The sequence below is a fragment of the Lynx canadensis genome, chromosome B1 (assembly GCF_007474595.2).
Source record: "Lynx canadensis isolate LIC74 chromosome B1, mLynCan4.pri.v2, whole genome shotgun sequence".
Classification (NCBI taxonomy): domain Eukaryota; kingdom Metazoa; phylum Chordata; class Mammalia; order Carnivora; family Felidae; genus Lynx; species Lynx canadensis.
The window spans coordinates 88,649,645-88,663,156 of NC_044306.2; positions in this window are offsets into that span (position 1 = coordinate 88,649,645).

Sequence of the window (13,512 nt, forward strand, 5' to 3'; positions counted from 1 at the left end):
ACATAATTTATAAAAATATGTATGTAAACACACATATCTATATGTGTATGTTTACACTCATATTAAAATCCTTAGAGAAAATACAGTATTTTTGCCATAACAATGACAACCAATTCTTATTTTTTTGGCATAATTATTTAACCAATTACTGAAATTGACTTGATATACTCTTGCTTGTTTTACTTTAGTTACAATAAAACATGACACCTGAAATTCAGGAACATGATTCACAAAGATAAGACATAATGTATTACTTTTGAAAATCTAAATATGAATTGATAACATAGGTGCCTGTGTTCTATTATTTTTAACAATATTCCACACCAGAGACTTCTGCAATACCTAAACTAGAATATAAGTAGTTGGCATGTGTCCAGTTTCTATAAAGTTCACCTTTTCTGTAGTGCATTAGCAAACAGAAATATGACTACAATCTCATTTATGTTATGGACATAGGCAAGCATGATAAATAAGGCTTGGTTAACCACACAGCGCAAGACCATGAGGGGAGAGAATCTATAAACAAAGCGTCTTACTGGAGCGGAGCGAATTCTAGAAGGCTCATCCAGAACACAGAAGGGAAGATCCAGTGCAGTGGACAGAACACCAGTGGGTGTGGCAGTAGACCACGATCCGCCATCGGATGAGTTCTTGGCAGCATAACGTGAGGTCGTTAGTACTTTCATGGGTAGGTGGTGCAAACAATGAGGATTCCAGGGAATATTCCCAAAGGAATGTCAGCCTCACAGAATTTCACCAGCTGATAAAAAGGCAAAAACCAAAAAAGTCTGGAGCAGGATTGAATAATTTGGATTTGGAACGGCAGGAGAATAAAACTAGCAAAACGAAGGAGGCTCCGAAGGTCAACTTTAGAATTGGGACAGTAAGTGCAGAGGACACAGCAGGTATAAGAAAGAAGTTCAGTTAGAACCAAGGACCATGCTTAGGGTCAGAGGCAAGAGAGTATCAGTTAGCGGTAGGCACCAACATTCATACATCCCTCCTGATGCAGGACAAGACTGGCTCCAGATACACTGGGGCAGAACTCTAGAGGGTACAAGGGCAAGATTCTAAGGTCTGGGATGGGGAAGAAGAGGGATACAAAAGTTCCAAACCAAACAGCATTTCATATGGGCACCAGGATTCAAGAAGTAAATAATATCAATTTTGTTCTCATAAATGTAAGTTTTAGTAGAGTATGCAACCATGAGTCTACAGAATAAAGAGTCAGGATTGGAGTCCACAGCTTACTGTGAGAGCCAATATGGACTCTGTAAGCACCAGAGATTTATACTGGACTCTAGTGTACAGAAGGAACTCCAAGCGTTTTGTTCTAAGCTGGGAAGAAATTCCAGGTGTGTAAAGTTTCTTAGTAGAGTGCTATCACTTCTATCAAGACAGGATATCAAGAATTCAGATACTCACTTTTATTTTGTCAAGGCAGCCTGGAAACAATGCTTTTTCTGCAGATTCAACTACATATTACCTATCTTCCAAACATGAATTGAATTCTAACAAACCATAAGCGTTAGAGTACCTAGGGTGAGGGTTTTGTTTTTCTCCATTCACGTGAGGGTGAGTTTGAATTATATCACATCCTAAACTTCTATTTTACTTTCTCTTGTGTTATACTTGAGAAAATGTGCATTTTGGAGGCAATATAAAATGGTATATAAAGTTAGGTAACTTAAATTTATAGTAATGAATTTATGATCTTAAAGAAAATGTCTTTATTCCTAATGCCAAATTAAATATATAATATAAATATGAATTACATACATAATATAAATATGTGTTAAATATGTAATATAAATATTATATATGTATGTATTTAAGGAGGGAGAGAGGGAGTGAGGGTGTGAGGGAGGGAGGGAGAGAGGGAGATGAAATTATATGTTTTGCCTTGTGGAACTCCAAGGAGAAGCAGTATAATCAAGATCAGTAAGGTGGTTTCCCCTTACTAAGACAATATTAAGCTCAATAAATAAAAAAAAGATAGTGATATGACGAATATTATAATCTTCCCAATTGTCATCATTGGAATAAAGTTTTACTTATTGCAGAGAGATAGCTTTGTAAACTTTCTCTTTGGCGAGCTGATTTTTCCATAAAAGTACAAATAGGCCTCCATGGCGTTCACCAAACAACACAGCTTCCCTGGCTTTTAACAGCCTAATCATTCTTTTGTTGTTTCAAACAAAGCAGCCTTACTCCATTTGAACCAGACTGGTTTAATGCTTCTTCTTCAAAATTAAGTTTTATCTTTAAGAGAAGGTGCGGTTTTTATATCGCTTAGTAACAAGGAAGGAGGTTTTCTTTTAACCTCTTTGTAGTCTACATGGCAATAGATGACAGATTTGTGCTATTTAAGCTAGAAAGAAGTCATACATTATCACCTCGATCTGGCCCAACATAAACTTGTTAATAACTGCAGTTTATGAATATTTATCATGAGACAAGTGGTTAAAGAGACAGTACATTTTTCATTTTCAGGTAGCATTCCTGATAATTATGCAATTTAACACTGATTAATCAGACTGAGTGAGGCTTTACAAATATGGGCATGCCTGATTTTGTCTTATCTTTTGTGAATCTTTCCTTCCTTGCATTTCAAAACACTCTGTATGATCTCTACTGGAAAATGCCTCAAGACCCTTTTGGAGACAGAGTTTTAGTCTTGAGCAAAGCTTCTCCAGGATACAAAATTGGAGCTGGGATCAATGAGAATAGTTGAAACAACTGTTGTTAACTAATCATAGTTCCTTAACGGAAAATATTAGGAGATCAAACGTAGGCCTTTGAAATAGGATACAGTCTTGAAAGATGTGACACGCCATTATGAAGTGAACTAAAATTCCACATTCCACAACCTCAGTTCCTCCCAGGTGTCAGTTTAGGTCCTCAGCCATTTTTCTGCTCCTTGCTCTCCATTCCTAAGGCTTTCCTGTGTGTGATCTATTTTCCTGAGAAAACTTTCCTGTGAGCTGAAAGCCTGAGAACTCTTAAGTTCAGATGAATGATAATGAGCATTGTCAAAGAGGCAGTAAAATTGAGTCCTTGGTTCTGGCTGCTGAGCCAAGAGCCACAGGAGTTAATTGTGTGAATGGTAATGAGACCAGGGAGGCAGCAGATGCTTGCGCGTGCCTTTACAATCCAAATCCCACCAACAAATTCCTCCCACAGAAACTTTGAGGGACATCTTGGCACCCTGGAGATGGAGAGAGACCCAGCCATCGCCACATGCCACCTGCTAGACCCATTGTTAAAAAAAAAAAAGCCCATTACAATAACAAAGTTGTTTGCTGTCTTGTGCAATGACTTTATGGCACTGGTTTTACCATGTTTGAGGAATGGAAGGAGAAAGAACATCTGATTCTTTATAGAGAAACATTTGCACCCAAAACAGTTAACGACTTACGTAGAAAGACTGATGCTCAATATATGATGCATATTCTTCTGATATGCCATGTCCTACCTTCTCCTCTTGTAACTCCCCACCTAGGCTGTTTATTCTAGGGCAGATTTACAAGGCCACATACTTTTGGATGACATTAAGGAAAGGAGACATTTTTGTCCCTACAGAAAAACCAAAAGAAAAAAAAAAAAGGTTAGGATGTAGAATTGTTATAAATATTCATTTCTTAATAAAAACAAAAACTCTTGATCTTTTTGAATAGCCTTAGCCAAAATGTTCTGTTTTTGTTGATTGAGTGAGAGTTGTCGCTCATCAATCATTTACTAATTTTAATTTGTTAGATATCTAGGAATAGGAAGGCCAGCGTGCCCTGGCTTAGGGAAATAAATGACCAGAATGGAGGCAAGCAAAATTGGAAGTGATTCTCACATCCTGGGCATTTTAGGGTTGTTTGGTAGTATTTTATACGTGACAGTTTAGAATTCTCCATGAGAACAGCAGAACAGCATGAAACATTAAGAAACTCTATTATATATTAGTTACTTTCACTATTGAGGATGTATATACCTGCTTTGAGAAAACACTGGTCTGCTATTCCTTGTAGGAAAAGCCCATTACAATAACAAAGTTGTTGGCTGTCTTTTGCAATGACTTTATGGCATTGGTTTTACCATGATAGAGGAATGGAAGGTGATTTTCAGTCGTGGGATATAGAACTTCCTTCAATGGTGGCTGCAGATGGGGTAAGATTTGTCAGGTTTACACTACCGGAAGAGAGAGGCTCAATGTCTCCGTGGAGGTTTAACAAAAGCTGCTTAGGTTCTCACTTTCTGCTCACTGGTTGACCCTCACTATCATAAAAGTAGTTAGTTAGGCTGGAATTTCTGAATTCACTGTGGACAACATTTGATGATCTTGCATTAACAATACAGATTTTTAGGTTGAAATATATACATGCTCTGTACGTTCATATCATTATTATCGGTTCAAGTTTTGGCCGTATAAACTCTATGGTGCTGGATTGTTCTGTTTGTCAAAACCCAAGATTCTATAGTAAATAAAAAAAAAAAACTGTGTTCTTTTCATAATAATAAAATATGTGCTTCTGACTTACCGAGAAGTCAGATATGGAAGCATGTGGGAGCAATATGTAAATGCCAAGCAAGCTGTTTATACTGGGATATGCTCCTGCATAATAATCATAATCCAATTCTAGCAGAAACCTTTTGAATTTAAAACATTGTAGAGTTACAGCAAAACAGAAAGAACCGCAGCAAATGTTGTAGTTGCTGATTATTTGTGAAAAAGCTCAAATATGTTTACTTTTTTTTGCACATCAGGGGTTTCTAGAAGTTTAACACTGTCCAGAAAAATCACTTTCAAACAATTTCATTGTGCTTTGGTAAACTACACTGAATAAATATGGGAAGAGGTGAGATTTGCTTTTCCATATTCCTATTACTAGAAGAATCCATTAAAACAAATGCACAGCCATTTTGTCTATGAAAGTTTGTATGAAGAAAGTGCATATTATTTTATTATTTCCTTAAGTTAATGTTGGAAATTCAGACATTTGATGTGCAGACTTGATGTGCAGACTGTATTTGCTTCTTAAAATTTAAAGACAGATTTTTTTTTATTGTTATTTATTTGGATGGTTAAATTCAGTACTTTTGGCAAAGCAACATACAGCACATTTGCTTGCCTTAAATTATGTTATTTGCTTTGCCAGGAATGTTAGTGTCTTTCATTTACCCTCACAACAGAAAGCAGAGTTTCTAGAAAAGTTTGTCAAAATAAATAATATACTCTTGAGTACTTGAGGTAAGCAGGATATCCAGGTGCACTTTTTATGCCTTCCTCCCAAATTTAGTATTCATTACTTTATACAAAAAAAATATATTTGTGGAGAGTGACTTAACACTGGGAAGGCTGGAGACGGTATGAACAATGATGAAACATCAAAGAGCTGATGAGTGGGAAGTGGGTTTCTTTGATCTCAGGTCAGTATCTCTTGTACAGCATTGTGTCTGTCCCCCATTAGCTTTTGCTCAAATACTGGAATGTTCCTGATTATAACATACATAGGAATCTGAATGTCTACTCTCCTTTTCTCAGTGTCCCAGACTTTTTATTTGAACCTTTAAATGTACAGATAATTCACTTGTGTTTCCTTCTAGATGAGCCTGATCTTAGAGAAATACCACATGGTGGATGAAGATGTCCTAAGGGATCTGAGATTTTTAGAATCAGGAAAATATCACCTCCATCTTTGCCTCCTCTGTTTTCTCCAGTCCTGCCTAAGAATCACTTCAACTAATCTTGTAGTATTGATAATTGTCAAGGATACTATCCAAAGGACAAAGTAGTGATAATATATTTTCATTGCATGGGTTGCAATATGTTTCCATTCACAATTTCCCTTGATGTGTACTGATATCTTTTTCCCATAGCTTCATAGTTTTGAAAACATTAAGAAATTTAAAATGGGACAGGCTTTTTCAATTAATACTTAAAACAAATAAAAAATTATGACTATATGGGAAGATTTTGGAGGCAGTTACAGATATCAACAATTCAATATCAATTAGATATTAGCTGTGCGAAAGTTTACTTAAACCTGTGAGCCTTAGTTTCTATACCATAAAATTGTTGTAGGATTAATGTGGCAGAAAATACGTGCTTTGCTCTCCACTCAATATCCACTGTCCACTGTACTTTGTTAACCAAGTCTCGATATTTTAGCACTTTGTATGACGTGAAGGAGTTACTCCTCTAACCCAGACCTAAAACCTTATTAATCTAGACCAATCACAGCAATTCCACTCTCCTTGCTAGAGACTAAAGAAGGCTCACGTGACACAAATCTGACCAATGAGCTTTAAGTGGAAGGCTCCTAGAATATATTTGTTTTCTTATTATTTTTTTTAATTTGAGTATCGTTGACACATAATGTTACAGTAGGTTCAAGTGTATAATTTAATGATTTGACAAATTGATATGTTATGCTATGTTCACCACAAGTGTAGCTATCATGGCTATTACAACATCATTGACTGTATTCCTTACACTGTGCCTTTATAATAAGTATTCCCATGACTTATTCATTCCATAACTGGAAGCTTGTATCTCCCTCTCCCTTTCGCTCATTCCCACCCCCCCCATCTCCCTCCCCTCTGGCAGTCATCAGTTTATTTTCTGTATTTATGGGTCTGATTCTGCTTTTTGTTTGTTTATTCTTTTTTTTTTTTTTTAATTCCACTTATGAGTGGAATCCTATGGTATTTGCTTCTCAGTCTCACATTTCATTTAACATAATACCTTCTAGATCTATACTCTCCTCTGGGTGAGAGAAGATCCATAAAAGAAATACTGCCTTTTTGTGATTCAGTTCAATGGAGAGATATTTCCTGGAAATATAATGACCATCTTGGGAAGGTAAAGGAACCCACACAGGAAGGCTAAGAAGGAGAAGGCAGCATACTGAAGATGAGAGAGCAGAAGTTAGGGAGAAACCTATTTTCCTGATGGCATCACTGGGCTGCTTAAATATTCCACATCAGAAATGCCCTATCTCTGTGTATTTTGTGTTTTGTGATAATAAACTCCTTATTGACACTCTGGGTTCTGTTACTGTATTGCATACATTTCTAGCAATTATAAACATTTCATTATTCAGGTTATAGTAAAAATTAAATAAGGAAATACAAACAAAGCGCATGGCACATAATGGTGTTCAGCAACTATTGCCTTACTGTTACTGTGTTCCAAGATGTTAACGCTTAATCGCTATGTGAAATGCAACTTTTTTCAATGGCATATTTTATGAGTAACTCAATCTAAATGTAAACTCTTAAATATGCCCTCTTAATTACATTTCTGAGTAGATATTGTCTAAAATGTTTTGCTGCTTTGGGGACAGTGTTTTCTAAAACGCTCTCTTGTTTAAGTGAGAATCTTCTTCGGAAATTAAATTCCTGTAAATAGAGAATATTGATTAGTTTATTATAAATAAACTCCTCTGGATTCAAAATAGATATTAGATGATAAGAAAGAGGCACCATATTGTCACAAATGGATAGTCCGCTATATGCCTTATAGGAAATTGGCATTATTTTCAAAGAAGCCTTCACAACTCTCCCCAGTTTTATTCCAATTGAAACATTTTCTGTAGCATAATGAATACACATTCAGACATTTATCATGGAAAAACTGTGTGCAAACTGTTCATTTTCTTCCTAGGTTGGTAAAGGGGTAGGAAGTATAGACATTTCAGAGGCCAGCCAGATAGCTAGATATGTGTGTCCCAAATCTACAAATCATGTGTTTCCTTGATCTTGTAAAATCTGAATTATTCTTGATAAAAGCTGCTATTTGGGAGAATACCTTGAACCTTTTCTCTTCCTTGTAAAACGAAGCAGCCCACAATGTGATAACATTGCTCTCTCTTACTGCACCACAAATCCTGGAGTCCTCCTCACTGAAAGTGGCTCACCTGGTGGATAGCAACCGTGGACTAAATAATTTCCCACAACTTCTAAGTAAATAAGTAATTGGATGATGAAGTCACAATTAACCTAGCTGAATTTACTAGTAGTACATTTTTGTGCATAACTGATGCTAATAATTCAACATTTATTTAAGCTTATTATGCTATATTAAAGCCTCCTTTCAAAGGGTTGTAATCGAATCTATATATCCAAAATAGCATTCATTTGACTTACAGCACTTAAGAGGATGCTCATCGGGCTAAGTCATATTAGTTACCCTTTATACTTCCAGAAGTGATATCTTAAGAGTAGACATCAGTGTGTATATAGTGGGATGCTCCTAGTTTGAAAAAAAGAAGTTGGATATATTAGATATTTATTGGAGACATCCAGAAGTATTGTACATGAAATGGAAGCATCGGAAAGAAACTTTTTGCCACGCTTCAATTTCTTTTCTTAATCTTTAGCTAGAAATACTTAAGGATAAATAAGCAGTATACCAAGATTTACTTTCCCACACCACTGAATGTTGAAGAAATACTGGCATGGAGAACATAAGGTAAACTTATAATTTATATATACTTGGTAGATGCAGAAACACACAACCAGGGATTCCTATATACATACGTGTATACAAATGCACATGTATGTGATGACATTGGAAATATTTTCGCCTTCAGGAATAACTCTTCACGAAGAATTCCATCTTTTTTTTCCAAGTATTTCTCTCCCTAATGCAAAGTGTACTGCCTCAATGGTGGAGGACAGGATGATAAGTGGTATAAAACATGGGATCCAGAGGAAACTTTTATTTCCTTCTCTATGAATTTAGCCAAATCAACAAGTTTTCTTCCGTCACCTCTATGTATATTCTTGAATAAATGGTATCCAACCTCTGGCCCTTTCTGTGGTAATCTTTACCATATGCCACCTGTTTAAATTCCCCGGAGCAGCCAAATCTCACAGCACATAGGATGTGAGTGCCATCTTGTACTTCAGGATTCCTACCACTTCAGACAATGGAGTACTCTCTGGAACAATGTGTCTCGAACTTTAATGTGCATAGGGATCGGCGGAGAAACTTATTAAGATGCAGAATCTGTGTGAGTAGGTCTGGGGTGCTGTCTGAGATTCTGCATCTCTAACAAATGTCCAGATAATGCCCATGCTGCTGCTCTCTGGACCCTATACTTGTGTGGCAACGCTTTAAACTAAGAAGTGAGACCCAGCTCAGTTAAGGGCTTACCCCACTTCCCTGCAAAGTCCCTCACATCCCCCAAGCAGCAGATTTGGGGGAAAAAAAAATTAAATACAGGCTTAGTATTCTGCCTCAGTTTTCTGCCCTGAAGAGAAGGCATTTAAGGGACTATCGGTCACACGATTAATTCTAAAATCAACGTTGCTGCCTTCTGGTTTAACTTTGTGATCTGGTCTAGAATTTTGACTTGGCTCCCAGTATGTGCCCATTCTCAGAATACTGGCTCTTAGGTGGCTGTCTTATTCTTTCATTTTAATCTCTAATTTCATAACCTGTCTGGCTGGGGAGGCATGAAGTCCTAAAATAAGCAGGAGCTCACCTACGTGGGTCACATCCAGACTCAGCTGATTACCTGGTGCCAGACCCTAAGTCACTTGGTAGAACTTGGCATGCTACCTTTGGCAGGACCTCCCAAGTACTGATTGCCCACTCAGACAAAACTGACCCAGCATCTGTCACTGCATTTCATGGGCTCCAACTCTTCCCGATCCTCTGTCGATGGCTCGCTCTTGGCACTTGCATAGGTCTGCCTCCAGGTGTGTGGCCCTCCTGTGGGCATTTAATCTATTCAGTTTTGGTCGGAATCTACGAAGTCCATTTCTATTCTACAAGTCTAATCTGAGTTTAGGGCCCATTTTTATTTACCGACCTTTGATCTTATGGTGATAACTTTGTTCCAATAAAGAGTTTATATTGTTCAGTGATTTTTATTATTATATTATTGAATAGATTAGTAAATGGAATACAGGGAATGACATAAAGAGATGTAATATGATTGATAGAAAGTCTAATAGTGCTTTCTAAATGAAAATCTTATTTGACAAGTTTTATCTTTCCTTGTCATTGCCAAGATATCATATCAAATTATATCCTTTTGCTTTCCCAGTATAGTGTGACATGATTCTTTTTTAAACTGTTCATTTCAAACTGTTTGAGAACAGGCAAATACTAGATGTGTGTCTTACCAAATAAAAGAGACAATTAAGCACCTGATAGACCTCTTTTAACTGTATTATTAGATATATTTCTATAGTCAGGGTCTGAAGGCATACTTAGATATATGTGATAGAGCTTTTGGAATTTTCATCAGTGAGCCAGCAAGTTTTCAAAAACATCATAGATCAGTACTATTAGTTTTGTCGATTATGTTTCAAAGGTGACAGTCATAAATCAAAAATGGAGAGCTTCCTCTTTCCAGCATAAAATTATATAAACATCTAAACCAAAAGTTTGAAAAGCAACAAGGATGGCAAATATAATCAACTTTTTTTTTTCCTCTAATACATGTTAGGAAGAAAACAGACCCAGAATCTAAGAAAAAGAAACTAATCTTGCTTGTATATTTACTCTTGGCCAACCTCTGTGGGAAGCTCTGATTGTTTAATTCTTCCAAGAATTCTTGATGGTGTATTATTATTACTACCAGAGGATTAGACAGACTCAGGGAAGTTAAATAATTTGTTCAGGGTCACACAGCTAACAACTGGTCTTAAACAGTTCCAAGGTATTAGAATACTTTAACTCTACCAACTTTTTTTCTGGTAAAACTTTAGCTCTTATCTAATTTCCCAAGGTACACAGTAGAGTAATTACTTAGGCTTGTTATGGACATGTGGTGTCAAGCAGGACCAGGAATTCCTCCTACAACACATCTCACAACAAATGCTAGGAGGAATGAGTGTAATGTTATCTTAATCTACAAGAAGATTGTGAGATTTGTATTATTCTTTTGACGATGGGGAAGATATGACATGCTCAGATGGAAGTGAATATTTATTTCTCTACCTATTCTTTTGCATTTTACATGCTCTAATAAAATGTAAATAACCAAGAATTTAAAAAACAGAAACAAAAACAAAAACAAAAAAAAACTCCACATCTGCAGGGCACCTGGGTGGCTCAGTCTGTTAAGCATCTGACTCTTGATTTCAGCTCACGATCTCACAGTTTGTGAGCCTGAGCCCTGCGGCTATGCTGACAGCACAGAGCTTGCTTGAGATTCTCTCTCTCTCTCTCTCTCTCTCTCTCTCTCTGTCTGCCACTGCCCCCTCTCAAAATAAATAAATAAAACATTTAAAAAACCCCTCCACATCGGATTATAAGAAATTTTAGGACTTTAATTTTGTGTTTCAGTACCAAAAAAAGACACTATTCATGCAATGGAGAGACGTTTGAGCTTTGTAGTTGAGTCTTACATTCCCCTGCCTCTTAGTAACAAGGGAAACATTACAGATTTGGAATTACAAAGCTTCATTTTCTTTAAAACAAGAGTAATCAAAATAAATGGCATAATAAAACTCTTATTAGAAATGACAGGATGTATTGCAAATGTCAGCTGGTATCTTTTCTCTAGTTTAACAATTTTCAGCCAACTTGGGCTGAAGTGGTGAAAGGAACATTGGGGGCAGAACATACACAACAGGATGGAAATAACCAAGATTCTCCTCCGGGGGTTAGGAGCCCTTTGTCCTCATGCCTAACATCACTCAGAATTCTTCCAGAAGCAGAGCCATCTCTTCCCTTTGTCAACAAAGGCTACCATCTAGAAGGTGGATGGACTTCAAGGAACATTCAATCCTTCTTCTCTGGGTATCTGAGATGTGATTTTAGAGGGTCTAAACTTCTTCATGACTACTTATTACTGACCTTGTAAAATTCTAGAAGACAGAGAAAGTTCAATCAAATCATCATTAGATGACAACTAACAGACGTTTATCATTTTTCTCCCCTAATACAAACTGTTTGACAAATAGCAAATGACAGGAGAGCAGTGTCTTTTTTGTTTTGTTTTGTTTTGTTTTGTTTTGTTTTGTTTGTACATTCTTTTCAGGGCTACCAAATAAGGACATTTTGAACTGCTGAAGCTAATCAAAAGTGTAAGATTTATTTCCTATTTTGTACTTTTTGCAAATGAGTTTGGAAACACAGGAGTATATCCTAAGGAGAAATCAAAAGCCCAGGGCTATCAAGTAGGTATATATAACTTCTCAGGAATGGATTGGTAAGCTGAAAATGAAATGGTGCTTGATGAGAGTGATATCACAAGTGAAAAAAAGCCATCCTCCATGAAAGAATTCCAAGACCTGATCATAGAAACACACTCTTTATGAGTACAATATATATTAATTTACAACCTATTCTAAATACTTCAGTGTGGTAATCTGAAGCTGGTTTGACAAGGATTAACTCGGTTCAAACTCATTGTCAGAAATAAAAGATAGATTTTTAAATTTATTTTTCCTTGTTAAGTGTTCGGGACAAGTGTCCTCTACGTTAAGGTAATCAAGTCCATGGCCCTTAGAGATTTGGGGGATAGACTTATCAAATCCACAAAGAAAACTCTCCTAGAACTAATGGAATGAGATTACCTTTGAATTCTCACCCCAACTTTGAATAGTCACTAATTCCTTTCTTTGCTCTTTTGGTGTTTGCAAAGGGGTTCCCTAAAGCCTGCATTGATATAATTATTGGCTCAGCTTGTTAGAGATCCAGGCCAGATGGCTATGGGTTTCTAAAGTCCTAGTTGCTTGTGGTAGTCTTCCTAGTTTGCCTATAGGGTTTGGGGATCAGCAATTTGAAAGGGCTACAACCTTGTAAAACAGTATTATTCATGGGGGCAGAATGTTCATCAGCGTGACCCAGTGCTAAATACATTCATTATAGGCATTCCTATTCTGCACAATTTGCCACACAGCTCTGGTTTCTGGAGGGGGAAAAAAGACAATGGCTTATAAAATGCTTTTGAATGCCTAAAAAGAAGGAGAGTTCATGCTGGGAGTCCTCTGCTTTCTTTCTTGGAAGGAACCTTCTTAGTGACTTTAGCTGAGCTCTGCTGAGAGTAAGCAAAGTGGAAAAATCAGAAAATTACCTTTTTTATATGTTTCTGGGGGGCAAAATAGAGAGTGGGAGAAAATAAATGGAAAAAAGTGACAGTGAGATTATGCGAAACAGCAAATATGCAAGTGGATGAAGACAGCCGAGGAATAATGCAAGAGGCACACACACACACACACACACACACACACACAGAAGAAGAAGAAAGAAAGAAAAAAGCAGCAATAGAGCCATGATGATAAACTTAAAAGAAATTGTGGAGCAGAAAGAATATCATAAATAATCATATTTTCAAATAAGAATACCCTATCAGTTTCTGTGACCCGGATAAAGCACAAGCCTCCCATGACATTTCCCAGCATTCTGATGCACACACAATGCAATTTTTCAGCTCAGGCATTTTATTCTTCAATGTAAACAAGCTTTGGGTTCTTAAAATACATATCTGAAAAGTGCTTTCATAAATAATGCATATATTATAAAAATTTGACTTGTAAACTACAGGGTCCAGGTCC